This window comes from Tursiops truncatus, chromosome 12 (genome assembly GCF_011762595.2).
Source record: "Tursiops truncatus isolate mTurTru1 chromosome 12, mTurTru1.mat.Y, whole genome shotgun sequence".
Taxonomy (NCBI): domain Eukaryota; kingdom Metazoa; phylum Chordata; class Mammalia; order Artiodactyla; family Delphinidae; genus Tursiops; species Tursiops truncatus.
Window position 1 is genome coordinate 41,940,634 of NC_047045.1, and position 26,694 is coordinate 41,967,327.

General features: G+C 47.1%; 1 protein-coding gene and 1 long non-coding RNA gene across 5 annotated transcripts in view; one reads left to right on the top strand and one right to left on the bottom strand.

Moving 5' to 3' along the window:
* Nucleotides 1-10,383, bottom strand: part of TRAF3IP2 (TRAF3 interacting protein 2) — a 41,256-nt gene extending 30,873 nt beyond the window's left edge. For 2 of the 4 annotated variants that reach the window (XM_019929587.3, XM_019929588.3), the window contains exon 1: nucleotides 10,086-10,383. The gene's annotated coding sequence lies outside the window, so the exon portion shown is untranslated. The remainder of the gene's footprint in view (nucleotides 1-10,085) is intronic. The other 2 variants (XM_019929586.3, XM_004311813.4) reach the window with 2 other exon arrangements.
* Nucleotides 6,369-25,661, top strand: LOC117314485 (uncharacterized). Its single transcript, XR_004529232.2, has 3 exons — nucleotides 6,369-6,617; nucleotides 8,827-8,952; nucleotides 23,891-25,661. It is a non-coding gene; the product is annotated as an uncharacterized lncRNA (long non-coding RNA).
* The last annotated feature ends 1,033 nt before the right edge of the window (nucleotides 25,662-26,694 follow it).

Here is a 26,694-nt window from a genome sequence, read left to right on the forward strand (position 1 = left end):
TTCCCTCAGGCTCCAAGTCCCTGCGGGCCCTCCCTCCTTGCCTTGGTGTCCCCTGCCCCGGGCTGGCTCTTTTCTAGGCTGCTGTCTAGGCTGGGTGTACTTCCTGCCCCTTGACTCTGCAGAGGATAGACCTCATCACCTAAATTGCTTAGACCCTGTAAAAACACACAAATTTCAACTGATTTCAATTGATGAGACCTACCCAAAACACACATATTTCAACTACTGAGTAGTTTAAAATGTTCACCGTTGTTTTCCCTTCTTTCTTACAATTTTTCTATAGCTATGAAATTGGATATGCCATACAACATGCTCTTCAGCCGGTCAGGAAACAGAAGTATTTTCCAAAGGGCTGGCTGAGTGTTGCATAATCTCCTGCAAGCATCTGTGGGCCCACAGCTGAATGCGGGGCGGGGGGGGATCGGGGGGGGGGTCAGGGTAAGAGTGGCAGCCAGTGAGCCAGCCAGCAAGAGAACTAAATGCTGTTAGCTATTTCTTGGTATGCAATTCATATTCATTTTCCACACTTCAGGTACAATTGTTTATATTCTCCCTGGGTCTTCAAAAACTTAAATTATATTTAAAAAGTTGCAAATTCTCTTCTACTGAGGAACCTTCAAGGACTTAGAGGAAGCTAATAAAAAGGGTGACAAATGTGGTCATCTCCAGAGTGCGGTCAGTGACTGGGAATCTGAGGTCCATCCTAGGGTGGGAATTCTAGCGTTGAAATTGGTCTGAAAATGAACAGACGGTTCCTCGGATGATAGTGAATAAACCCGGCATGGCAGTGAACAACCTTTCAGGAAAGCTGTGGGATTAGTAATCTTTAAAAAACAAAATGAACTCTGATGTTTCAAATTTGTACAAATATTCAAACAGCAAATGATTACTGAGCCTTACTATGTGTCCAACTCTGTGCTGTGTACCCCCTCTTCTGAGGCATAAGCTCAGTTAAAATTTTTTTACAAATGGTAATACCTACAAGTGACACAAAACTCAAAAGGTACAAGAGGGTATATTGTGAAAGGTAAACAAAATTATTTCTTAAGACATAAAACATTATTCCTACCTTCAAGTTGCTTGTGATCCAGCTCAAGGAAGACAACTAATACAGGAAATCAAAGGCCCTACCTCAGGGCCTTTGCACTTGCTGTGCCTTCTTCTTGGAACACTCTTCCCCTACATATCTGCATGGCTTGATTCCTTTCTTTTTTAGGTCTTTACTCAGCTCTTGCTTTCTCAGTGAGGGCTCCCTGGTCACCCTCTAAAATTTTTACATGCTTCTTGCATTCTCTGTCTCCCTTCCCTGCTTTATCATTCTCTGTAGCAGTTATCACCACTATATATACTATAAAATGTATGTTATAAATACAAATATCTAGTACATTCCTTGTTTATTGTCTCCCCGCTTCCCCAGAATGTAAATTTCATGAGGGCATGATTTTTGACTCTTCTGTTCACAGCTGTATACCCAGCATCTAGAACTATACCTGGTACATAGTAGGTGCTCAATAAATATTTGTTGAATGAATGAATGATTGATGCCTGTTTCAGAGAGGAGACAGATCCATGTAGCTGGAAGGATCCCTGACAGTGAGGATCTCAGGCTCATGAAAGGTGGCAGGGAGGATTTCAGAGTTCTTGAAATTATACCCTTCCTTCTTCCTCTCTTCCTCTCAAATATGTATTAAGTTCCACTAAGTGTCAGGCCCCGAGGCAGGCCTGGGCCATGCCTGAAGAGGTCCCAACCCCCCACGGCAGGGTTGACCTGAACCCTCACTGGCAGAATAACAGTGAGTCCACCACCCAGTGTGCTGGGACATCTGTTCTGCTTCACACAGGAAAGCGGCTGGTCTCCTCCTGCATCCTCAGAGCTTCCCGAAGAACAGCAGAGGGTGGGGCAGGCCTGCAGTCACCACGAGGGCCCCTCCAGCCCTAGACCCCGGCCAGAACTGACAGAAAAACCCTGCCACCCTCCTGAGGGTGTCACAGAGAAAAACTACACACCGATGCCACATCAGAGGGCCTTGGGCAGATCAGTGGCTTGGGTCGGAAATGACAGTTTTACTTTTTGGTCTTTTTTTTTTTTTTGCGGTACACGGGCCTCTCACTGTTGTGGCCTCTCCTGTTGCGGAGCACAGGCTCCAGATGCGCAGGCTCAGCAGCCATGGCTCACGGGCCCAGCCACTCCACGGCATGTGGGATCTTCCCGGACCAGGGCACGAACCCGTGTCCCCTGCATCGGCAGGCGGACTCTCAGCCACTGTGCCACCAGGGAAGCCCTACTTTTTGGTCTTTAATGTCAATATTGTAAAAAAAATAATAATGCACGTTGAAAAAAATTAACTCAGTATCTCATCGCTCCTAACCATTTCTAATTTCCCTGTTTTATTCCAGACCCTTCTCTATATGATGTCTAGGCAGTTGTAACCCTGGCACAGCCTGTGCTCCCATCCTTAACAGCGGGTGGCAATTGGATTTAAGTGGAAAAGCCCTGTTTTCTAGCCATGACCTAGAGGAGAAGTCTATGACCCCTGAGGGGGACAGAAGACCTGCCAGCCAGGCCCTGGTGAGCCCCAGGGCTGGCGGTGCTCTAGACAGTCTCAGCTTATCAGGATGAAGCTGGAAGGAATCAAGCCATGCAGCTATGAAGGGAAGAGTGTTCCAAGCCGGAAGCCGGGGAGAGGCTGGAGCACGACAGCCGTGTCTAGCTCATCTCATCGCTTCAAACCCCTGGGGGAAGGGAGAGGCTGGCTGGCCAGGGACCACAGGAGAGTTTCTGCTTCAGAAGCGCTTTCTGAGGCTCACAATACAGATGTCCAGGCCTCACACCTAGAGATTCTGAGGCGGGGCCAGGGCTCCCTTTTTTTTGCTGTTTAAGTCCCACAGGTAAATAGGTTCTCTCATATTTTGCCAAGGGGAGTGTAATCTGTACAATTTGGCCATAACTATCAGAATTTTAAGATCTTATGTCCTTTGACCTAGTAATTTCATTTCCAAGAATTTCCTCTACAGAGATATGCACATATTATTTAAAACGAAGAGGCTACGAGGATAGGCAATGCAGCAATGTTTGTAACAGCAAAGACTACAAACAACCCACGCGTCCAAAAGTGTTCTGCTTTTTCAAACTACGGTCCAGCCTTACAATGAACACTCTGCATCTTTTTGAAAAGACTGAGGAAGGGCTGTGTGAACTGATGTGGAACCATCTCCAAGATTTACCGTGAAGTTAAAAAAGGAAAGAGCAGAACCGTGTGTAGAGTACACTACCCTTTGTACGATCTGAGATTGCATATGCCCACACCATCACAGCCGAAAGCTGGAACAGAGGATGCCTCTGGGAAGGGAACTGGGTGACTGGGAACAGGGGCAGGAGAGGGACTTGCTTTTCAGGGCATTTTTTACCTTTTAAGTTTTGTACCAAGTGCCTGTATATCTACTTAAAAGATAAAAAAGGAAAAGGAGAAGCTCCCCCAGTGATTCTGATGTTCACAAAGATTAAGAATCAATGTGAGCGAGGCACTGCTGAGACCACCCAGGAGAGAGTGAACCGTCCCATAAAATACAAAAGACTGTTCAGCAGAGGATGGGGACATTTGTCCACGGTAGGAGTGGGTGGGACTGGGGTGGCGCAAGCTAGGAATGGAGGGCTAGTCCCAGGGCCACACAACCAGGTGAAACCGTGGTGTGTGTGAGCCTGGTTCTTACTCTGATCTGACCCAAGAGACAGCAGTTTTCTTTCTCTGGAATCTCACTGCCCTTTGGACTGTGAGCTGTGGTTCCAGCTCCTAGATTCTGACCAGCATCTTTCTTCAAATCTGTCAGTTTTTCTGTCCCAGCCTCTCTCGCTTCCTTTCTGCCCCCTACCCTTCCCATGTAGCCTGGCTTTGCAGATAAGACCTTATCCAGACATCAGCAGTTTTGACATCCCCTGTGACAATGCTCCCTGGTGTCCCATTCACAGAATTTCCCATTCATTCTCTTTCTCTCTCTTTTGCTGCCTCCAAGTCTTTGCTCATGTCTGTTCCCAGCAACCTTTCTCTCCTCCAGCACATTCTGCCTTAAATTATTAGTTTCTCGAAACAGAGCCTATCAGTCTTCGCAGCACTACCTTTCTTATCTCATTGCTCATCCCAAAGCTTCTTTTCCTCCCACCACGCCCGCCTCGCTTTCTGCAGATCTCTTAGACCCCATCCTGGTGTGCATAAGGCACAAGTCTCTCTCAGGGCACATATTCACAGATATGATGTCCATGTTCACAGTTAACTGTGGCTTCTGCCATCCAGACGGGCTTACCCTGAATAAATACATATTCTAGGATGTGGAAAATATGCAGGACTTAAATGCACAGGCTCTAGATTCAATCTCCCCATGATTAAATTCTTTCTCTGCTAGCTGCACGATTAGACGTGTGACCTTGAGAAAATTACTTAACTTCTCTGGGCCTCATTTTTCTCATCTGTAAAGTGGGGAAAATGACAGCATTTGCCCCATAGGAGGGTAAAAGAAGAAGGTGTAAATAAAGTGCTGACTGTAGGGCCTGGCCCATATCAAGCTCTCCCAAAACAATGGCTATTTTGTTATTTTTACAACAACAAGTGATTTGGCTTTAGAACTGTTTTCTAAACAATGTTCACTTGTTTTATACCTGGACGCTAAACCTATTATATGAACCTAATGTATGGAGACCATATCTTTTTAACCAACATGTGTATTTCTGGCAGATTCGATATACGTCATCTCATCTGGTCCTTAAAACAGCTGGGTCCCAGGTGAGGTACGTGGTTTCACTTCACCATTCCTATTGTACAGAGCTGTGGGCACATTAAATAGCTTCTCCAAAGTCACCGCCAATTCTAGCCTATAGATCTCCTACCTCTTTCCATTAAACCACATAGATCAGGCACTGGCAAACCTTTTCTGTAAAGAACCGGATAGTAAATAGTTCACATTTGTGGACCACATACCGTCTCTGTCTCATACCCTGCTTTTCAGTTAGTTTGTTTGTTCTTAAACAACCCTTTAAAAATATAAATTCTTAGCAATAGGCAGGTACAGAAACAGACCATAGGCCACCTTTGGCTCGACAGTTGTAGTTTATCAAGCTCTGATATAGTTTATGCTGATAAATCAATATAAACCTAATGAAATGGATATACTTAAGAAACCTTACCCTTTGTTAACAATAATTGTTAATATTTGTTAAATGTTTACTATGTGTCAAATACTGTTCCAAGTTTTTTACATGTATTAACTTATCCTCTCAGCCACCCTATTTGTAGGTACTGTCGTCAGCCCCGTTTTAGGAATGGGAAAACTGAACACAGGGAGGGTAAGTAACTTTCCCAACGCCGCAGGGCCAGTAAGTAGCCTAGCTAGTGTTCAAATCCAAGCAGTTCAGCACCAGAGCCTGGGCACTGAACCCACCTGATTGTCAGCTGGGGGCACTGACTTGTACAGCGATGTGGGGGAGGGGAGAAAGGGGATGGCAGGAGCTGAGTAAACCCTAGAAGCTCCTGGAATAGATAGGTTTCAGAACCATTCACCCTGAAGCTAAGGAGGCGTGGATACATGCCACCTGTGTTTTATGAAGAATGGCCAGGCTGGAAACCTGTGATGGCTTTCCTTCATGCCACAACAATAGAGGATGTGCATGAGACTGCAGAGGCATCTTGATTTGAGAAAAGCACTTGATTGGATCTCATTAAATTTTAATCATAAACTGAACTCAAAGTAAATTGAAAACTTGTTGACAGAGCACAAACAAAGGGTGGGGATAACTGGCGATGCATCTAGAGAGGGGATATCTTCCAGGGGACGCCTCTGAGGCAAGGATGGATGGGATTTAATGAAGGTGTTATGTCCCTGGAAGAAGACAAATAGCAGAGCAAGAAACAGAGGAAGGGCAGGAGTGAGCAGCCTGAGTAATTAATAAACCACATTACCAGCTCCTAAATGATCAAGGCTTGCTGTTACCAGCTGCTTGGATTTTTTTAAAAAAGCATTCTTTGGGTCAACAATAGGGTTGAAGGGTCCTAGAGACACACAGCATGAATATTTCAGGTGGACATATTAATAAATATATAAATTTACAGCTAGGAAGATCCTCAGATGCACTTTGGACCAGATCCTTGCAGTCACAGATTCTCAAGGTCTTACTTCATTCTCCAGGGAGTAATTTTTTTCATAACTGTCCAAAAATTTGGGATTTAAAAAAAATCTTTAAACTCATTAATGTTCTTTGTTTACTGCCCCAACGCATGCAAACTCTCCCAACATTGGTTTGCTTAGTGGAAGTTGGTTTTGAGTGAACTGTGTGGCTCAGGTTCAAATTCCAGTGAGGAAATATTTCCAAGTTTACTTGCAGAATTTCCCAGACAGAGAAGTTCTTCCATTTGGTTTGCCAGAGGATTGGAAGCAGTGGTGAGCCCTGGAGACAAGGGAACATTTACTGGCCCTTGTTCATACCCTGCACAGTACAGCTCACAGCAGGCTGAAGGCGGTGCAGCGTGACCCGACCTGATGTGCGGAAGTTTGCTCTGCAACTCCTCTGAGCTGCTCAACTCAATGACGGGGCTAATGGGAAAGGACTGACTCCACCACGCTGGAAGCTGGTAAAAACCGTTTAGAGAACAACCTCAAACAAGCCCATGGGTTCTCTTGTTTGTTTGTTTTGTTTCAGATAAGGTTTCTCTAAACACACGTTCGTGATTCTTAATTCAGTCCAGACCCCAGAGTGAGGAAAAGAAGGGGCAGAAAGGAAAAAAAATCGGCAGAGGGAGGAGAAGGGATAGAAAGGAAGAAAGGAAAATGGAAGAGAAGCAACGAGAGTGGGAAACCTTGAAGGAAAAGTTTAAAAAACTCGTCCTTTATTGGTGGAGGAGAGAGGCTTGCTTAAACTGTGATTTTTACGTATTACAGTTGGAAGGGAAGGGAAAGAATGAATGCAGGCAAAAGGCAAAAGTGTTACAGGTAAGCTGCTGAACTGGGAAGAATCTGGGCAGACAGCACAGAGGAGGAGGAAGGGAAATCGGAGGTGGGAGGGAGACCTGGGACCCCACCTGGGAGAGGAAGGAGGAAAAACACTGGAACCATGAGCGCAGGAAAACAGTGAGGTGGGGAAGGGCCAGGTTTCCATTAGCGCTCAGGGAGCTGCCCAGACCCCAGCCAGCCTGCGTCTTCAGGATGAAAGAAGGGGGTCAAGCAGGCCGGGGGCTCCAGTCAGTCCTGAATAGCTTGATCTCAGCTGCTTTACCAGGGAACCACGCCAAACTGGCTCAGCTCTGCGAATCACGAGGGGATGAAAGCCCACCTTCCTCCCTCAGCCAATTTACAACTTCTGGTCCCCAGGAAGGTTTGTGTACACATCTGTACACATGCACACACACACACACACACACACACACACACACAGAGGCACAGGGTGAGCTTAACACTCAGGCATCGAAGCACATGTGGGCGAGTAGGAGGCCTGCTGGGCAAGAGACGCAAAGAATGTCAAATGTCCGAGGGAGAAGGACAGCCTGGGTTTCAGGAACTAAAAATATCTCGGTGACAATGCACTAGGAGAAACAGGAGAGGCCCAAAGGGAGAGCTTCTTGATTCTAATCCTCAGATGCTTTCTCACGGAAGGCCTGCAGGGTTGTTTTGATAAGGAACTGTGATCAAACATTAGGGGTCATTTCGTTGGATCTGAAAGGAACTTAAAGTTTAATATGGCTCGTCTGTGCTCTTTTTTGTTTTCCCTGCAGCAGTTGCCCGCAATGCATATGTGTTTTGAAAGGCTAATCTAAATTTTCCTGTAGCAGAAAAATGATTAGAATTCAGGATATTTCCGAGATTTCGATTCTTCTAAACGTAGATTTAATTTAGACAAACTACCCGCCTAATCGATCTTTCTGAGTGCCTGCAACTATGATTCTGAATTCGTGCAACTATGACTGCCTTCTTCTCTTATTTTCAGAGCATTTGAAAATCACTAACACCTTAATCTTGAGAGAAGCAGGCTTACATATTTTCCATCTTTGCACCCTCCCAAAGTGAGTACCCCCGAGTTAAAAGTCTGCTCCCCAACATGCTTTCACTCCTAGTCAGCCCACCCCAGGCACGGAGCAGAGCAGGGGCTTCTGTCAAGTGCCACCTCATCACAAATGACACCAGATGAGGAATGACTGTGGGTGGCCTTTCTGGATCAAAGCTAGGCTGGCAGCAAATAACAGCCTGATTTCAGATAGTGGTGCATGTTATTTGAAAAGAAAAAAAAAAAATCAGTAACTCATCACAGGTGAAACATCTTGAAATTCCTGTCCTCCCAACCCAGGGTGATAGAGAGAGCCATCTAAAAACATGACAGGGGCCATACCAGGGCCTTGATATTCCACAGAAACAGCTGAGCAATACCGAAAGCCGTGAGTCAGTCCATCCCACACAGTCAGGGCCTGTTTGAACTGTATGGAGGGAGAGTAACAGCTCAAAAGAAACAATAAGGATTTTTTTTGAAAAGCTTAAGGATTCTGTGTGTCGGTCATCAAATAACGCGTCTGATCCTAGTCATCACCCTTACGTGGTATCTAGACGTGCTTCACAGCTTCCCTTCACCCCCCATTAAAGGCCCCACACACAGTGACTGGTCTAGCCAAGGAGTGGTTTCCAGCCACTGACTCCTGCTAAGTCAGTAACGTAGCCTTCTGGAGCCAGGCTCGTCTGCCAGCTCTCGGGCCTGCCCTGACTCTGTGGGCAAGTGCACGGACTGGTTCTTCCTGGGTAACCCAAATGGGACATAAATTAATTCAAGAAACCCCCTGCTTTCTCCTATTTAACTAGAGCCAAGAATAACACCTAAATTCCAGGCAGCCTCCTGCAGAGCCACGTGGCAGCCCAGCACACCACACCGCCGCTGCTCTCAGCCTCTTACCCAGGCTATGGCTTCACCTTTTGCCTCGAGAGCAGGTAAGTGAAACAAATCAGAGCAGCTTATATGGAAGAAACCCGAGTGCCTACAAGGTGCTTGATAGTATACTGAGTGCTAGAGGGTAGAGAAGGATTAAGAAAGGAGTCCTTTTCCTCCAGGGACTAACTATCTCTTAGTAGCAAGAGGTGAGATGAATGTATTTGAGTAATCAGTAAACAAAACGCACTCTTCTAAGACCACCCATTATGGCTACCCCTCTGGGATTCCCATCACCCCAGCCTTATTTCGTTAGAATTTCGACATAATCTTGTTAGCTCACCACCCCACACACATTTTATTGATGAAGAAATCCAGGCCTAGGGAAACCAAAGTAAATTGCATAAGTCACAGAGCCAGCAAGGAGTGGAGTGAGAACTTGAAACCAAGTTTCTTGTCCTCTGCTTTTATTATTTATTTGGTCTCTTTTTTCCCCCGTTCATCAAAAAATATCCCCCTATGCTAAGAAATCATCTTGAACTTGAAAGTCATAGGACGCTCGATTGGCTTCTAAGATCAAATAATAGCACTTCTGCCCTGCTTTTCCCTAAAGGCTCAGGCCTACTGTCCGTGCCAGCAGATGTCTGGGCCATTTGGGAGGGTGGAGGGCTGTGGGAGAGGAGCTGACAGGGCGCCACAGCCAGCACAGAGCGGAGATGAACTTCCTGGCCCAAGAACGTGGTGTTGATTTTTCTTCCCCCGAGTGAAAAAGGGATCAAGAGAACTTGGGAGTTCTCCCTCCAACTCTGCCACTGACGTGTCTGAGGCTGGAAGCCAATTCCTTAATCTGTGCCATCCCCGGCTCCCTCCCTGGAGAATGGGGCTTGTCTTCTTAATCGAAACTTGTGGGGACACTAAGTACTCAAACACAGGCGTGTGTGTGTGTCTCCACTCCTCAAAGAGTTAATCTTCGCTCGCCCGTCTGAAATACTAAACCACCAGCATTTTCTCACAGCAGAAACGTAGCTGTCATTTTCCCAGCCCAAGCTGGTCTCTCTGTACACAAACAAACGAAAGGTGGGGAGAGCCGGGTGGAGGAAAGTAAGGCAGCACATTTCAGTAAAGGAGAAAACTGTTTTGGGAAACAGGTCAAAAAGAAGTAAGGCGCGGCAGGTGACAACTCTGAACAACTTACCTTAGAGCCACCACGGACAAACAGACCGGGCCACGGGGTGATCGCGCTCTCTCCTTCTTGGGTCACTCCACCTTGGGTCGCTCCGGGCCTCCCTCCACCCTCTCCCGGCCCAGGTAAAGCCGGAACAGGCTCCGAAGCAGGAAGTGGAAGTTGTATGCAAATTTCTACCGAGGCTAGGAAGGCTTGGCTCAAAAATCTCCCTGTGGGCAGTGAATCAACAGCCGCTGAGAAGTCACTTTATTTCTTAAAACAGAAACCTCCTTCATTCACTAGAAAAGGCCACTGGCCAATTAGGCTGCATTTTTCTTTTTTAACCACCCAGCTAAGTAACTGCTGAGGAATGTTCCCACTGCCCTGGACCTCAGCGTTGTCGTCGTCCTGGTACCCTGGCCTGAGACGGTGCCTGGGGAGGGGATTGAACTTGGGTGTTAAGATCGGTTATTCATTAGCAGCTCCAGAGGAGGAAACTGGGGGCAGATCGTGGGGAGGAGTATGAAGCAGAAACTTCGTACTGTCTCTAACTGCATTTGCTGCTCTTAATCACAAAGGGAGGACTCACTGTCCATCCCCCTACACACACAAACGTGCACACACACACGCACACACGCCCCCGCACACACCCTGCCCCATCCACACGCATGGAAAAGTGACTAGTTTTGAGAACCACCCCCCGCCCCTGACACACACACACAGCCCTCCTCTGGCTGCATTTTTCACGTACTCAAGTTTATTTCCTTGCCTTTCCTTCTCCTTGCTTAATCAGTGCCTACAGAGTTTATTGCCAAAGGAGATGCTAGAAACAGGATGACCAGGACGGCAGACTGTAATGGGAGCTGTGTTGGCCGCAGCTCTGGAGTCAGAGGGACCTGGGTGTGAACTCAGTTACCCACTGGCCAGCTGGGTGCTGGGCAGGCGCACTGTGTTCCTGGACGCTCTGCCTGCCTGCTGAGTCCCGAGGGTCAGCCCACTCGGCTGGCCACCCCTCTACCCTCGAGCAGGGGACGGGCCCCAGAGAGCCCCTATCCAGACCACCAGGTTTTGTTCAAGTGAGCCATGTGGAGCAGGTTGCTCTATGTTCTGCAAGCAGAGGGAATGCTGCTTGTTTTTAAAACGACATATACAGGGTGTATACATTTTGGTGTATCCTTACAGTGGAATACTACACGGCTGTTAAAAACCATAAATATTTATTTATGTATATATTTATTTCCACATACAAGGAAAAGTGGCTCTGAGATATTATTCACTGAGAAACATAATCTCATTTTTGCCGATAGATATAACAAATACATGTGTGTGTGTGTGTGTATATATATATATATATTTATTTATGTTTATTCACCATTGGTTCCAACACCTATCACTCTGCCCAGAACATAGTTGGCAAGTACTACATATCTGCTAAACAACCAAAAATGACAGAAATGTCTGGAAGAATGCATACCAGACTGTTAAGTGGTGATCACCTCTGGGGAAAAGGATTGAGGGGAATGGGTCAGAACAGAGGGCTTTTATCCTATTTATAGTATTGATATAAAATATGTATACTGTACATATGTGTATGTATAGTATACATATGTTGGATTCCTTTTCCAACAAGTGTGTAGTACTTCATTCATTTAAAAAAAGATTTAAAAATTGTACTTATTATCTTGGCCTTGAGCTTTCTGCCTCAAAATTATTATTATAATAATCTTTTTTTAGTTTGGGGAAAATAGCATTTGTTTGCATGTGGAGCAGTTGGTACCAGGATACTTTGAAAAAGCTATCAGTATTAGGAGATGAGAATAGAAAAGACAAGAAGAATGACAAGAGGAGGAAAAAAGAGGGAGATCAAAGAAAGGGCAGGGTGAAGATACTTTTCATTTCTCTTAAATGCCCTTAAATGGATTGGGAAAAGCCTGAAAGATGCTTCTGTCAAGTACTGCCTCTGGAATACAACCCATCAGGAAGAACAAGAGGAATCTTTTTTTCCAATTCTCCCACCAACTGTTTCCCCAGATGTGAGCCTAAGGGCTCTGTGGGGAGATACCAAGCGTTGCAGTGCTGCTTTTAATTGCTGGTAGCTGGGCCTTCCTTCCATCTCAGTTTACCCCGAGCAGAAAGGCAGCACTTGGGGGAAGGAGTTAATGGTTCCTACCTAGGAGCCCTTGCTGGGGCCCCACTGAAAAGCGGCCTGAGGATGTAAACTGTTTAGAGAGGGTGTCCTGAACACAAGAAACTTCCATCTGAACATGCCTGAGGCAGTTACAGTGAAATATGGATGACAGGGAAAGTGTCAGAGAGCCTAGGAAATGAACACAGTCCCAGCAGTACCCCCTGGTGTTCTCAGGCTAATACACACACCCTTTTAGCTGGCATCACAGGAGACGAACGCTTATTTAAAAAAATATTTCTTATTTATTTATTTATTCATTTATTTTGGTTGCACCGGGTCTTAGTCATGGCCCGCGGGATCTTCAGTTGCGGTGTGCGTGCAGGATCTAGTTCCCCGACCAGGGATCGAACCCTGGCCCCCTGCATTGGGAGCATGCAGTCTCACCCCCTGGACCACCAGGGAAGTCCCAGGAGAGGAACTCTTCACTGAGGACCTACCATATACTACTTGCTAGTGCATTTAATCCTGCAAACAGTCCTGTGAGATGCACTTACTACTGTCATTCCCACTTTACCTTTGAAGAGTCTGAGGCTCAAGACTTAGAGTAACCTCTCCAGGGTCAGCCAGATAGTCTGTGGAGAAGGATTCCTGAACTGTCTCATTTCTAGGTGGGGATGTTTCCTCCCGTTCCTTTGTTGCCCTGCTGTAGTCTGTCCTTCCTTATGTGCTTGGATGGAGCCCACATAACTTGTTTTCTTTGCACAATTCTTGACAACAGCGCTTAATGTGGGTGGGGAAGGTGTAGGCAATAAAAGGGTGGGGCTGAGACTGTGCGGGTTCCCATATGGGGAAGGCTGCTGTGTGCGTAATAGAGCAGTCAAGAGCTGGGCCAGCCCTCTCCCTCTAGTTAAAAGTCTAGGAGGGGAGGATTTGTGCTTGCCAGATTCTAGAGTGGCTCAGTATTCTTGCAAAAGGCATAATTCCATAAAGGTCAGCTTTCCCCACCTCTGTAAACAAAACCGTTTGGACCTAATGCTCAGAACTTGTCATTCTACAGCTTTAATAGATGGAAAGAAAGGAAAAAAGAAAAAAGGAAAAGATTCATTCCTTGGACAAGCCTTGAGTTTCCATTTTTAAATGCTATGATTCTAAGTGCTGAAATGGCAGAGTGAAACTATGACACACCACGAGGAAGAGAAGAAAACTCCTGTCCTGCATTTTCCGGAGGATGGTCCTCACCCAAAGGGTCCCTGGTGTTGGCTAACTCTCCCCATAACTCAGTTCTGGCGTCACTGCTGGAACCTAGGCAGGAAGAGAAGAAACGCCCAGGCTCCCAGTGTCTGGTCCTGCCCTTCTGGCTAACTCCAGTCCCACAGCCTTTAGTGAGCCTTGCCTTATTCCAGACGTGCGCTGGGTGCTAGGCACGCAAATTGTAAGATTCTCAACATGTTCTTGTGTCTCTTTCAGAAGCAAAAACTGGGGAGATACAGGCGGTTCGAAATAAACTAGCCACTAGACAAAGCCGTAGAGCCACTGGTTACTTCTCCACTGCTTTGGTGGGCTGCTTCTAGTCCAGAGGGTCAGCCAGACACAGGCAGAAGCCAGAACCCATCACCACCCTTCTCACCGCCCCTCCCCCCGACCCGCTGAGCCCCGGGATGCTGCCCCACCGTCCAGGTGGCCCTCCTTCTAGGCGAGTTGCCCGCTAGAACTGGTTCCTGTTCTGTCAGCTGACTCAGTCAGGACCTCACAAATCTAGCAAAGGGGTCCTGGAAACACAAACTCTCACGTGGAAAGGATTACCTCTCAATCCTTTTCTTTTCAAGAGGTTCCTTGAGCCCCGTACAGATTTATTCATCTCCTTCCCCTACAAAGGGTATATTGGGAACAGCAGCTTCCGTCAAGCTACAAAAGCTCTGTCACTCCATTACCCCAGGGCGATGGCGTCTATTCACCTTACATTTGCATACTTAAAGGGGAACACTTTAAAGTTCTGGAAAGGCCAAAGATTATCTGCTCCAAGGTGACTTTCCTCAGAGTGGTCAACTGGACCCAAAGCTGTTGGCAGCATCTCCTGCTACAAAGGGATTAGATCCTAACAGACTGAGCTCCCCATTACCACCAGTACAATAATAACAGCTAACCTCAGCGCTTAAGTGTTCTAAGAACTTCGTGTCCATTTATTTACGCACTTAACTGTTCACAGTACCCCTGTGAGATAGGTACCAGAAGATTAGCTACCATTTATTATCTACTATATGTCAGGTGATTTTCATTATCTGTATAATGGAGTGGAAAATTTTATTCACCAGAATTCCAGACAGCTGCTTTCCAAGAGGGAAAAGCACATTGAGACCAGATTCTACTTCCTGTGGAGGCTGAACACAGCAGGGCAAGTCAGATGAGAGAGGAACGTTTGGAAAGCGATGATGAGAAAGTAGCACGAGCCCCACAGAGGAGGTGGAGGAGACACAGTGTAGTAGTGAGAGAGCAGGAGGGATCCTCTGCCCTTCAAGAAAGTCTGTGATAAATAATCCCATGTTATTCTCCAAGTCTTCTCTGTACTCATTTGTTTGACTTTTGGACATGTATATGGGCAGCTTTATTCAGGTTATATTTAAAAATTAGGATGGTTAGGGCAGAAGAACTAAATAAACATTTCTCCAAAGGAGACATACAGATGGCCAACAGGCACATGAAAAGATGCTCAAATCGCTAATTATTAGAAAAATGCAAATCAAAACTACAATGAGGTGTCACCTCACATGGGTCTGAATGGCCATCCTTAAAAAGTCTATAAATAGGCTTACCTGGTGGCGCAGTGGTTGAGAGTCCGCCTGCCGATGCAGGGGACACGGGTTCGTGCCCCGGTCCGAGAAGATTCCACATGCCGCGGAGCGGCTGGGCCCATGAGCCATGGCCGCTGAGCCTGCGCGTCCAGAGCCTGTGCTCCTCAACGGGAGAGGCCACAACAGTAAGAGGCCCGCGTCCCGCAAAAAAAAAAAAAAAAAAAAAAAGTCTTTAAATAATAAATGCTGGAGAGGGTGTGGAGAAAAGGGAACCCTCCTACACTGTTGGTGGGAATGTAAATTGGTACAGTCACTATGGAGAACAGTATGGAGGTTCCTTAAAAAAACTAAAAATAGGGACTTCCCTGGTGGTGCAGTGGTTAAGGATCCGCCTGCCAATGCAGGGGACACAGGTTCAAGCCCTAGTTCACGAAGATCCCACATGCTGCAGAGCAACTAAGCCCATGCGCCACAACTACTGAGCCTGTGCTCTAAAGCCTGTGAGCCACAACTACTGAGCCCACGAGCCACAACTACTGAAGCCCATGCACCTAGAGCCCGTGCTCCGCAACAAGAGAAGCCACCGCAATGAGAAGCCCACGCACCACAACGAAGAGTAGCCCCCACTCACTGCAACTAGAGAAGGCCCATGCACAGCAACAAAGACCCAATGTAGCCATAAATAAATAAATAAATAAATAAACAAAAACTAAAAGGAGAGTTACCATATGATCCAGCAATCTCACTCCTGGGCATATATCTGGAAAAGATGAAAACTAATTTGAAAAGATACATGCACCCCAATGTTCATAACAGCACTTGTAAGCATAACAGTGTAAGCATAACAGTGCTTACAATAGCCAAGACATGGAAGCAAGCTAAGTGTCCATTAACAGATGAATGGATAAAGAAGATGTGGTACATATATACAATGGAATATTACTCAGCCATAAAAAAGAATAAACTAATGCCATTTGCAACAACATGGATGGACCTAGAGATTATCATACTAAGTGAATAAGTCAAAGACAAATATCATGTGACATCACTTATATGTGGAATCTAAAATATGATACAGAAGAACTTATTTACAAAACAGAAACAGACTCATGGACATCAAGACAAGACTTATGGTTACTGAAGGGGAAGGGTGGGGAGGGATAAATTGGGAGTATGGGATTAACGGATGCACACTACCATATATAAAATAAATAAACAACAAGGACTTACTGTATAGCACAGGGAACTATACTGAATATCTTGTAATAAACTATAATGGAAAAGAATAGAAAAAAAGAATATATGTATACATATACATGCATAACCAAATCACTTTGCTGTATACCTGAAACACAATATTGAAAATCAACTATACTTCAATTAAAACAAATTAGGATAGTTACTATTAAAAATGAGAAAATAACAAGTGTCAGGGAGAATGTGGAGAAACTGGAATCCACGTGCACCATTGGTGGAATGTGAAGTGGTGCAGCCTGTGTGAAAAATAGTGTGGCGATTTCTCAAAAAATTAAAAATAGAATTACCATAGGACCCAATAATTCCATTTCTGGGTATATACCCAGAAGAACTGAGGGTCTCAAAGAAACCCTCAAGAAAAGAGAGTCTTGAAGAGAAATCTGTACACCATGTTCATAGTAGCATTATACACGACAGCCAAGGTAGGAGGCAACCCACGTGTCCATCGATGGATGGATGGATAAACAAAATGTGGTATACACATACAATGGAATATTAATCAGCCTTATAAAAGGAAGGAAATTCTGACATGTACTATGACAGGGATGAACCTGGAGGACATTATTCTAAGTGAAATAAGTCAGTCATAAAAGGACAAGTACTGTATGATTCCACTTAGCTGAGGCACCTAGAGCAGTCAAATTCATAGAGACAAAGTAGAATGGTGGCTATCAAAGACTGAGAAGAGGCAGGAACGCAGAATTATTGCTTAATGGGTATAGAGTTTCAGTTTTGCAAGATCAAAAGAGTTCTGGAAATAAATAGTGGTGCTGGTTACACAACAATGTGAATCTACTTAATGCCACTGAAGTGTACACTTAAAAGTGGTTAGGATGGTAAATTTTATGTTATGTTATTTCATCACAATTAAAATAAAATAGTCCCCAAAGCAGGCCTGCATGGTGGGTTTTATTTCCCTCATTTTACAGGTGAGGAAATTGAGGTGCACAGAAGTCAGGCAGCTTGTTAGGGCTGCACAGCTGGGTTTCAGACCAGAGCTGACTCCCTAAGAAAGCCACGCCTCTCCCCTGCACCGGGCTGCCCAGTACCCACCGGGGGCTCAAGGTGGGTGCGGACATATGCTGAGGCCACACAGATTCACCTCCTTCCTGGGCCCTTTACCCTCTCTAGACTGTCCTTTCTCCAGCACCAGTTTTTCTGGTATCCTTATTCTCTCTTCTGCCTTTCCCTCATCTAAAGGTCCTCTCAGGAAAAATCCTGATCCCTCATTTATACCTCAGCTACACGGTGTGAATTTAAATCACTGTGCTACCTGTCTGAGGGGCGCTTGCATTTTAAGCTTCATCACTCTCTGTGAAATGAAACGCTTTGTTCCATGTTCAAGGAATTTCAGGCATCAGGGAGCAAGCAGGAAGGAACTGGAGGGTGCTGGTGGCAGGTAGGACAACTATAACCCAGAGAAATGCATTAAATGGGGGGAATTTGGGTACAAAGTTAGAAGGCAGATATATTTTATGGACAGACTGATCTTTCAAGGCTCCACAAAGACGTGAAGTATGGGTGCGAGGGAGGTAGGTGGACAGTTCTCGTTAAGCTTTCCCCACTGAGCAAACTGGGCTGCCTGACCTCCAGACTCCAAACTTTTGTTTGTTGTCAGAATCTAGAGGGTTGATTTCCTCAGGGTGTTGTTTCCCTGACAGTTGTCAATGCCTCTTCTCTTCCTGTTACATCGTGAAATTCCAGTCTAAAGCAGCTGGCTGCAGTAGCTGGAGATTTCTGCCCAAAGAGCTGAGCAATCATTCCTTTAGTGTCAAGAATGCATCTCATCTGCTCACTGATGTAGCGTGTTGCGTAGAACCCAAGGTAACTCATGTGGACACAAATGCTTGTCTTCTGGGCACTCACAACCTAAGACTGAGCCTTCCCGGGGGTGGGGAAGACACTACACCAACAGCATCCGGGTTGAGAGCCTGGGCTGCAAGTCTGGCTGCTGGACTAGTCTCTCGACCACCTCCTGCCAGCCATGTGACCTTAGGGAAGTTCTTAACCTCTTTGTACCTCGGATTCTTCATCTGGATAATGGGAGACATAAGGTCTCTCTTTCATTGGTGATCAAGGCTCCCAATGCACTGATTCTGGCTGTTGCTTTTGTGTAAAGAAGACAACTCCTTTCCTCCAGGGGCATGAGACCTCTGCCCCAGCACAGGGCTTGGTGGGTGGGGGACCAGGGCTGATTTTGCCTTCTCAGCCGGGCACCAACTGCATAACTGCGTACCGCAGCCCCGAGATTGTTATGGAAGATTAGATAAAATGACCTCTGAGCAGTGTCTGGCATTGCGCTCGATAAATATTAGCTAGTATTATAATAATAACTATCAAATAAATGCATAATTCAATTAGTATACCAAGAGTCAGTTATCGGTCAATACTGTAAAGGAACAAAACTCAACAAAATAGTAGATGATATTAAAATATTCGTATGCAGCAATAAGACATTCTTATGCTAACAATTAAATAAGGGTGTGTTGTATGTTAGAGAATTTACTGCAAATCAGAGAATCCAAACACATGTGAGGATCCAGCTGAGCAAAAACCAAAGGCCTGGGCTTCCCCGGTGGTGCAGTGGTTGAGGGTCCGCCTGCCGATGCAGGGGACACGGGTTCATGCCCCGGTCCGGGAGGATCCCACATGCTGCGGAGCGGCTGGGCCCGTGAGCCATGGCCGCTGAGCCTGCGCGTCCGGAGCCTGTGCTTCACAACGGGAGAGGCTGCAACAGTGAGAGGCCCGCGTACCGCAAAAAACAAAAACAAAAACAAAAAACCCAAAGGCCCAACCACGTACCTCTTGAGGGCTTTTGCTTGCTCTGCTCTGCATTCTGTTCTGGGAACAGAGTGACCACCTTACCTCTCAGGCCACCTGAAAGCTTAGGTATTACAAGCAGACTTGTCTTCACTGGCTCAGCTTGTTGCCTTGATGCTCACACCTTCCTGGCAGGAGAAAAATTATGTATTCTTTTCATTTAAAAGATCTTCCCTTTCAGCTTTGCCTGGCTGGCAGATTGCATAAACAGGGATAGCGGTGGTTCTACCTGTAAGAAAGATGCTCTTAGAACTTCATCTTAAAAACAATAGGCCGGTAAATTTTACTCGTGTGTGTGTGTGTGTGTGTGTGTGTGTGTGTGTGTGTGTGTGTGTGTCACAGAGAGAGAGAGAGAGAGACAGAGACAGAGACAGAGACAGAGACAGAGAGAGAGAGAGAGTTTTAACTTTTAGATTACACCAAAACCCCCAAAACTCCACAACCCTTTTTTTTTTTGGCCACGCTATGCCGTGGCATGCAGGATCTTAGTTCCCTGATCAGGGATCGAACCCACATCCCCTGCAGTGGAGGCACAGGGTCTTAACCACTGGACTGCCAGGCAAGTCCCTCCACAACCTTTTTTTTCTATAGCTATTCTACCTCTCCTAGTGAGCTCCCATTCCACTAAATTGTGGGGAAAGGACCATATGCTTGCCAGTGAGAGTAATTCAGTCTCCTTCAGTTCTGTCTCTCCTTGGTAATTATTGAACATCTGGCATTTCTCCCTCTTTCTCTTCGGTACAGGGTCTAGACGTAGAGGAGAGCCTGTGGGTCTTCTCATTAGTGAGGGCAGAGCCTCAGGTCCCTGTTGGGCTTTTCTGTTCTCTGTGGAAATAGTCTTTTCCCACTGGGCACCTTGCTCTTATCTGAAGATGGTGACGATGTGAGCACCTTCTAAGTGCTCACCTCGGCGCTCCTGGAGGGTAAGCTGACTTGCTCTTCACCTTCCCCAGGACACTCTCAGGGAACTGGACCAAGCTTGGTGCAGCTCAACCCAGTTTGGGTTGTTGATGTCTGAGCGGAGGCTCAGAGTGAACCCCGGCATTCACTCTCTTCTGCCATAGTAGTAGAATCTTTTTTTTTTTTTTTTTTTTTTTGCAGTACGCGGGCCTCTCACTGTTATGGCCTCTCCCGTTGCGGAGCACAAGCTCCGGACGCGCAGGCTCAGCGGCCATGGCTCACGGGCCCAGCCGCTCCGCGGCATGTGGGATCTTCCCGGACTGGGGCACGAACCCGTGTCCCCTGCATCGGCAGGCGGACTCTCAACCACTGCGCCACCAGGGAAGCCCAGTAGTAGAATCTTTTGTTGGGCAAATGGCTCCCCAGAATAAAGACTCTGTTACCCAGCCTTCCTGTCAGTAGGGATGGCCACGCGGACTAGGTTCTGATCCAAGAGAAATGAGAAGTGTCGTATGCCCTTTGAGCAAAGGGGCATGTCTTCCTCTTCCTCCCCTTCTCATTGGCTACAGTGTGGATTTGGTGGTGGGGGTGAGCTGTTGGGGGACCATGTGGTGACAGCAACACCCCAAGGATGGGGGAGCAACAAGAGGAAAGGATCCTGGGTCCCTGATAACACCGGAACCTATATCCTAGGTATGTAATGTTGTACAAGACTCCTATTGGGCTTTGATTTGATTGTCTTACTGGAATTTTCACACTAAAATTGCATCTGAAACCATTTTCCCTCCAAAAGCTTTAGGTAGAGGATAGATTTTCCTTGAAGCTTATTAGTCATCTTGAGAAGAGCTCAACCATAGAAAGGATTTGAGGACTAAGACAGGCCTTGGAACAGAATGGGATACTAAGCTCTTCCCCTCTTGGGGACTCCTGGATAGGGCCAGGCCCCAGGAGAGAGGGCACGTCCTCTGAAGGAAGGGAAGCTAGTCTAAGAGAGGAAGCTGCTGGCTGGGACTCCCTGAAGATGGCCTAGTTCTGGGTTGGAAACATACAAGCAAAGAAGAGCCTGCCTGACAGTCATTGAGGCTGACAAGGAAGCTGAGGCCATGAGACCCTCACAACGCACGGGCCAACCTCCCTCTCTCATATGTGTGCGCGCGCGCGCGCACACACACACACACACACACACACACACGGTAGAAATGGCAGCCTTCTGGGGAGCTTTCAGGTCCTTTGAGAGGCTGGGTTTCCAGCAATTTGTGGGGCTCAAGTCCTCACCCTTTGACTATTTTAAAGGAAGTGTTACTCGGCATTTGGGTGAGAGGGAGAAGGCTGGTGCTAACAACCTGGGAAGGAGGTGATGTTTGTCTTTGACCTTTTTTCATTAATCGTTTCCCTTCATCGGTTCTGGGTGCCCTTCTTTCAGGGCATCACCTTCCCGGGAGACTCCTCTCACAGAGGCTGCAGCCTGTTCTGTCTCACCTCCTCACTGGCTGCCCCCTCTGGGCCTCCCAGCGTGACTGCCACCTGGCCCTCTGCCCTCCTTGACCCCTTCCTGCCCCGGATCTGCCCCAACTCTCTGCCTTCCGAGGGCACACTAGCTTCCGATACACTCCCCAAGGTAGAAACAGAGTAGGAAATGGAAGCTTAAGCCACTTCCCCAAGGCCACAGGCTAGTCCGTGGTGGAGCTGGGAATTTAACCCTTGCAATCCAACTCCAGGCTCTGGACTCTTTGTCCTAAGTCCTCCAGACTTTAGAAATCATCCTTCCTTTAACAAATAAACGAAATGCCTTAAGTCCATCTCCTGCATCCTGTGGGAAGTCCAGTACCTCCCCAACATTTCCAAGGGCTCCTGGGGAGTGGATGGTGAGTCATATCCTCCTGGGGATTCCCACTTAAATTCCTGATCCTTCGAGTCCTCTTGCCTCCCACGTGTGGGGTCCTCTCTCTCCTTCCCTCACCCAGTGCAGGAGCACTGTCTCCCCACCGATTCCCCAAAGCACACCTAAGCCCAAAGCAGCATGTTAAGCGTGTTCTTAGGGATCGGGGATGCGTGGTGATAACAGAAGGCCACCGTGCCATAGCAGAGCTCAGGAAAGAGCTGCAAACTCAAAATGGGGCATGCCTATTTGGCAGGCCCACTCCTACATTGACAGGGATGGGGCAAGAAAGCACTGGAGGCCCAACTCTCACCCTCTCTCCCATGCCCTTCCTAACACCAGCTACATCCTGCACACGAGGGACCTCAGCTGTGAACACTGTGGCCCATGTTTAAACTCTGAACCACCCCCTTTGGGAAGAGGCCTGCATAGCATCAAGGTACTCCAAGGTCCTGAAGGACGGGGAGAGACTCGGTGTAGACACACCCCACTGGCCCCATGCAGTGGTGTGCCGGTTAGCACAGGTTCTTGAGAGTCAAATCATTGCTTCCTGGACTTCCCTGGTGGCGCAGTGCTTAAGAATCAGCCTGCCAATGCAGGGGACACGGGTTCGAGCCCTGGTCTGGAAAGATCCCACACGTCGCGGAGCAGCTACGCCCGTGTGCCACAACTACTGAGCCCGCGCACCACAACTGCTGAAGCCCGCACGCCTAGAGCCCATGCTCCACGACAAGAGAAGCCACCGCAATGAGAAGCCCGCGCACCGCAAGGAAGAGTAGCCCCCGCTCGCCGCAACTAGAGAAAGCCCACATGCAGCAACAAAGACCCAATGCAGCCAAAAACAAATAAGTAAATTTATTTTTAAAAAAAATCGCTTCCTAACTCCACTTTCAGGGCGTTGCACTGGTAGCTTGAAATCAGCTGTGCTGTGGGGGGAGTGGAAACTGGCAAACATTTCAATCTACAAATCAACCTTTTTTTTTTTCCAGATAGCCTGTTTATCAGTGCACCCCTGGCCCATGGACACCTCCCACCACACACAGGGGCACAGCCAGAAGAAGCCCAGATGTGAGCCCTCTAAGGCAGTGGCTCTCAGAGTTTGCTACATATTAGAATCACCTGAGAGTTCTGGTGGTGGGCTGTCAGTATTTTTTTAAGTTTCCTGGGCAATTCCAATGCACAGCCAAAGCTGCAGACCAATGCTCTAAAAACATGACTTATGAAAATTTAGTGTACATATAAATTGCCTGGGGAGCTTTGAAATGACAGATTCTGGTCCAGTAAAGTCTGGGTTGGGGCCTGGGATTCTGCATTTCTAAGGCGGTATCGCTATTCTGAGGACCCGCAGCTTTGCCTGTCATGGAGTTTCTCACTGGAGTTCCTTTTCTCCTTAAGCCCTGACCTTAGCCATTTTTGGAGCCTATTCTGATCCCTTTTACCCTGTTCTGGGTAATGGGGCACAAGTCTCCCTTGATGCCTGGGGGGAAGCCCCTAATTCCTACAACCTCGTTATGCAGACGACTTCGGTTCTCCTGCAAGGAGGCTCACCTTTCATAACCAAACAGGTGTTTTCCTAAACAATCAAGCCATTTTTCTTCTGCTTCCTCTCTTCCTCACCCCGTGCACCCACCCTCCATCTCTAGAATTCAGACATGCACCTACAGTGGTTTATTTTTTGTATCATTTGTTTTCCTTTCCTGTATTGGCAAAGCCTGAGACTCAGTGATAAAGGCTCTGATGCAGGTGTGAACAACCTGCACGGAGCAGACGGTGTGGGATGAGAACAAGGTAGGACGTGCAGAAGAGGGACCAGACTGAGGAGATGGGAGGGTAACCCCTTAGTCACATGGGCTCTAATCCCCAGACCTTCAGCTAAGAGAAACACAGGACTCGTTTCAGAACTAAAATGATAGTGAATCTTTTAGTTTGCTGTGTAAAAGTGTAACTAGAGATGAATGAAAAGACACCTCAGTCTTCCTACAGAGTGTGGGTCTATTTCATGATAACAAGTCTTTCGTTGCTTACAGTATTGATGAAAGAAACCTCCCTTGTGTTTCTACAGATGAATCTCTGGACAGAGGTGACCCAATCTGATCATCAAAGTCAGGGTTCTGATACCCACGGTGGCCTTACTGAGGCGACAGACCGGTATGAGGTCCTGTCTCCGTGTGAGGCGTCTCCGTCTGAGCAAGTTCACATTCCCAGGCCAGTCCCTGCTCTGCATCGCCCCGGAGTGACTCGTTCGGGGAATGTTCCTCATGGTAGTGGGAAGTTAGATCTAAACTAAGCTGCCCCGGTGTCACCCAGCTCCCTGAAAGCCACAGAGTTGTTTCACAGGCTGTGCATTTTGCCGAAACTTGGCTCCAAGAGGGCGAGTCTCTGTTTCTGGCCTGCTAGAACATTCACTAATATTCTGCCCACGTATGATGCTGGAGCTTCACCTCCAGTGGCTCTGGTCCTTCTGCTCCAAGGCATGGTATTCTCGGGATAACCTGGAAAGCCCCAAGTCTTCCCTTTGTCTGCAATTGTCTTTTCCTTTAATTTCTACTCCAAGTGGCTGCAGTCCCCGCCTCATTTCCCGTAGGATTTCTGACGTGCCCCACACTTAGTTCCTGCTTCCACTCAGCATGGGTGCAGCCCATCTCCCCCAACTTTGGAGAGTCCCTCTCCCACCTCTCTGTCCCTCCCATTTGCTCGCAGGGCCTTGCACGTAAGAGATTTCAGCTGAAGGTTTAGGGACAATGGAGGGGAATTATAGCCCAGGGCAGACCAAGTAAGCAATTTCTCAATAAAATCAACTATGAGGCATTCTAGCGTCATTGGCAAAGATCTCCTTGGTCATCTTTCACCTTAGGACCCCGGACCCTGGTGGTGCAGAGCTTGGCCCCCTCTCTACAGAGACTTCTCTCCGTTCTTTCAGGGTCTTAGACCCCTGGCTCAGCACCACCCAGGGAAGACAATATTCTTGCAACTTTATCAGGCCAATACCATCTAGTTCCTTTGTCTGGGTGGTAACCTTTCTCCTGATCACTGAAAGGGATCTCACCTTTCACAGCCAACCATGTCCTATCAAGGTCATTCCATAAACAGCCATCTACTACGGAGATCAGTTCTATTCCCTAAATGACAAAAGAGATCATTATTAGGAAACAGTCTGGTGATTCCTCAAAAAGTTAAACATAGACTTACTATGTGATCCAGCAATTCTACATCAGGGTATATACCCAGAAGAACTGAAAGCAGGGACTTGAACAGATATTTGTTCACCCATGTTCACTGTAGCACTATTCATAGCGGTCAAAAGGTGAAAAGAGCCCAAATGTCCTCCATGGATGAATGGACACACAAAACGTGGTGCAGACATAAAACAGAATATTATTCAGCCTTAAACAGGAATGAAGTACGATACACGTTACAACACAAATGAACCTTGGAAACATTATGTTAAGTGAAATAAGCCAGACATAAAAGAACAAGTATTACATGATTCCACTTATATGAGATGCCTAGAGTACTCAAATGTATAGGGATAGAAAGTAGAATAGAGGTTACCAGGAGCTGGGAGACGGGAGAATGAGGAGCTCCTGTTGAATGGGTGCAGAGTTTCTGTTTGGGATGATGAAAAAATTCTGGAAACTGGTAGTGGTGATGGTGGCAGAACACTGTGAATGTACTTAATGCTACCGAACTGGAAATGGTTAAAATGATAACTTTTATGTCATGTATATTTTACTACAATAAAATAAAACCAAATTAGAAGCCTTGGCTCTTCCATCTTGCACAGCCTCAGGCCAGGCCTTTCTCATGCAAGTCCCTGAGGAGCCCCCGAGGGGACAGGTGAGGGCTGAGGGCAAGGTGGGCAGGTCTTGCAGCACAGCTGTGCCTGTGAAGCAGGCGGGGCTGTATTGCAGATTCTGCTTCTCTTTAGGACTCAGCATCAACGCCTGGCTCACAGGTAAGCCTTCCCTCTGAAGATCCCAAATGCTTTGCTGTTCTCAGTTTTCACCTGTCTTTTGATTGGGTTGAAGCCAGCTCCCTCCCTGGGATTAATATTCACAACAAGCAGTGAGCGATTAATTTAACCAGTTGAAATTTATTGTGCACTCGCCTCAACTCCAAGCCAGCTTCTGCTGGGTGTTTATTTTTCATCGTTGATGCATTGCATATGACAGGCCCTAAGCATCTGAATTTAAAGCACACCGTTGTGCAGAATTCCTGCTGCCCCCCTTCCTCTTGCCCAAACCTCTGAAATCCACAGAGCTCTGAGTTCCACACCACGTCTCAGAGAAGGGAATTCTTGACTGCTGGCCTATGGGAACAGTTGTGAGCCTGGGGACAGTTTCAGATTTGGATTTCATGCCTGGCGCAGGGAGCTGGTGACTCATTTCATTTCAGGGGGCTTCAGTCAATAAATTCTGACTCTGACCTACCGGCACATCCTACTCCACCACCAGCTGTCACAAAAACAACCAGAGTCTGAGCCGGCCTCTCAGAGCATTCAGGAAACCCTCTCTGATGTGTCCATCCGCACCCGGGTTGCACAGGGCCGCCGGGCATTGTGTCGCTTCTCCAGCCCAACCCCTCTCCTCCCGCCTCACCCCACTGGCCACCCTGCAAAGTGTCTGTCTGGAGAGGACTCTACTGCTGGCACTGACAAGGCAGAACAAAGGCCTGCGTGCTTGCAGAGTTCCATTCGGAGTGCGCGACAATTTCAGAGCACAAATGGAAAAAGGAAAAAAAATGGTTTGAAATCTATCGCTGGCTTTTATTAAACCAGAACTTGCAGCTCTCAGCTGACAATCAGCCAGCAGCTAACACCCATGAGGACGGTTCTTTCTCGCAGCTTCTGGCTGGCTACTAGCTACC